We start from the raw sequence: 3,192 nt of genomic DNA on the forward strand, positions 1-3,192 counted from the left end.
GATAGAATTTTTTAAGGACGGTGCCTACTATTGTTGTTGCGCATACATTCTGCGCATCTCGGGATACTCGGGTTGCCTATCGGTGATCCTTACTAATACAGTGATATCTTTGCGCGGTTTAAATAATCTTTGAAAAATACGTGGTTACCCGAATTTTCTTTTTGGATTTCAATAATAGTAATAATAATAATGATATATTTAGCTTTACAAAATTCTCAAAGCTTCACAACCAATGTCTCAAATTACAATCCTACATTCAAATTACATGCAGTATGAGAAACTCTAAAATAACACTTGTTAAGATCTACATTTCCTACATAATCATAAACCGGGACAAAAATACATTTGAATTAGTGGGCACCGTCCTTAAACAAATGATTGAAAAATATCTCGCCCAAGGTAACTCGTGGGGGGGGGGGGGGGGGCGGGGATGTCTCGAGTACCCGAGACCATATAAGCAGGGCCTAACACAGCATTGCTTAAACTACGCACCTTGCTAGTATAATTGCCTGTACAGCCGCGTCAGCCACGAAACAATTCCACTGTGATTATGGCCGTAAAATAAGGGAAAAGAAGACACAAAGAAATTTCCCCACAAATTTGTCCGCCATGTTGGGAATGACTTGGGTGTCATATGATCACGAAAGTGAGTGATGGTTCCTCTTTCCCTCGCGGAATTGTAATGACTACATTGACGCGCCGGACACCTGCCCCAATCCCCCAGGGTCGCTGATTGAAGTCCTGCCACATCCACCGGGCCCCTGTTGTTGTGTGTTTTCACTCACGTGATCAACAGCCATGTTTTTCAACGAAAACAAAAGGAAGCGTTCGCATAACAATAGAGTTCAATTCGCGGAGGATTGGATCGGGACCACCATGGCTACAGTTTCTTTGTTTAGGGACACCAACATGGCGGCTGTGACGTCATGTCATTAGACTGGGGATGGAATGGCATACTGTCTATGGGCCTGGAATAGCATTTTTTGCTACTAAATTTCGCCTTGTTTTTTTCACATTACGCTGAAAAATATTACGCTTTTGTTTGAAAATTATGCTACAATATAATAAATAGAGGATATTACATGGCCGCACGGAGGTGTGAAATTTCTCTTCGAGTGTTGAAAGCTATTTCACTCGTTCGCTACGCTCACTCGTGAAATATTTTGTGTTTATTTTTACATAAACACCAATGAAATACTAAATCATTTCTCGAAAGGCACGATTTTATATGTAACCATAACAACAGTAATCTTCACGTGTGAAGACATATTATCTTCAGGTGTGAAGATATGTTTTCGCGCGAAAGCTCACTTGGTATTTCATTGGTGTTTATATAATAAAGCATGTTATCTTCTTCATCTTGGGCTTGTATTTGCTTTTCTTTTTCAGTAGAAATAAAGCACACACGGTGGAAATGAACATAGGAAAAAAACGTCGCCTTATAACACCGTGTGCGTTATATTTCTACTGACGTTGAAATGGCCGAAAAACAAAATATTTATGAAGTTGCTCTTCTTTTGCGTCAGGCTCCGATTCTGGCCTGTCAGTCGACAGTTGCTCTCGTTCTAACTCTTAAGTTGCTGGACGCCATTTCGTTGGTTGAGAAAGCTGGATCTGGAACCGATGCATTCTTTATTTTCGGTAAGCCCAGTCCTCTGGACGAAGTTTTGTTATGCTACCACAAACCGGCCCGTGTGCAACCTTGCATTTTGTCTAAACTGCAACTAAGCGAGAGAATTTGGGTCACGTTCACCAAATACGGTTCGTTTCATGGCTAGCGCAGAGAAGGATGACGTTCTCCGTAGGTGATTGGATTGCAATGATAGAGAGTTCGAGTCCTCCTTCCAGCAATACAGTTTGAAAAAAGGCTTTCTCGTGTTTACATTTGCCGTAATCGTAGGTAGAAAGTAAGCTGCGCAATTGCACATTGCTTATGAAATGAACTCTGTTCACCTTTTTGTAGTTTTGCACTGTACCTTGGGAAAATGTAATTTCTGACGATTCAGTAGTCAGAAATTGATATTCTGACGCCACGATGGAGAGGCTCGCGGGGTGTCACGGGACCAGTCAAGGGCATTTAACAGTTTTGGCGGGAGACTTTGGTCATTCTAGGTCAGTCAGACTCCCTGTCTGTTAACTTTATTGTTATGTCCAGTTTTAATTATTTCCACCCTTTCCTCGGGGTTTTGTGCTGCTGCATTAGACGAGAAATACGTTTCCACATGTTTTTGTGCTACGTCTAAACTGTGGTTTTTTAGTGGTTTTTCGTATCTGGCGTAGCACAACTTTTATAAGATTATATTTAACTTAAGTTTTCCAGTAGGATTGTCTTGCATTTGTACGGCTGGCTCGAAGCTCGTTGTAGTGTAGTCAGATTCTTGATTTTTTGTACCTGGGCCCTTCGGCCCTTGCAAATATAAAAATAAATTAATAAAAATGCGCTTTTCTTTTGGTCAGTCCTAAGAACCTTGACAAAAATATCCGCAGTCGCGGTAATGTTGTAACCGACTCATTGTTTCAATTTCTGAGAATGCGCAGAAGAATCGGAAGTCCGTGAGTCGCGTATTCTCATTAGTGGTGCAATCTCGTTCCCACTTCCCAGAGTCTTCGTTCCTTTCCCGACCCGCTGGTCAAGGGGAAAGAAGACTCTGGGAACGAGATTGTTCTTGGCTGATCAAAAGAAAACCGGACTCTGGGGACGAGACTGACTTTGGGAGTTTGGGCTAAAAATTCATTCCCCCCATACTGAGGAATTTTAGTTTTTTTGCATTTGAGTAAATCAAAGTGAGCTCGAAAGATTTTAAATCTTTTGGAAATTACTTTGTCTTAGCGAAAGCTTCCTTGACAACTCGAGAGGAGACCAGAGTAGGAATGAATAGCATCCCAGACGTCTTTTCGGCATCTCGTTCCAACAGGAATAGCAAAATGGTGCGCTCCAGAGACACCGATAGCAATAGAGAAATGTACGACTTCTGGGTGGAGAAACAAAAGAAGCTGTCATGAAAGATCTTTTGTTTCGTCCACCAGCATGGCGACGATGACGTCATGTGAAAACCCCCTACACGATCTTCTTCGTGATTATTTCGTAGGTTTTGTCGATTATAATGGTAAGTGATTTGTTCCTGTCAATGCTTCCTCACTTTGTATTTAATTTCTGATATTTATTCATCAAAGACTCACAGAAGATTACTC

Source organism: Montipora capricornis, chromosome 12 (assembly GCF_036669925.1).
Source record: "Montipora capricornis isolate CH-2021 chromosome 12, ASM3666992v2, whole genome shotgun sequence".
Taxonomy (NCBI): domain Eukaryota; kingdom Metazoa; phylum Cnidaria; class Anthozoa; order Scleractinia; family Acroporidae; genus Montipora; species Montipora capricornis.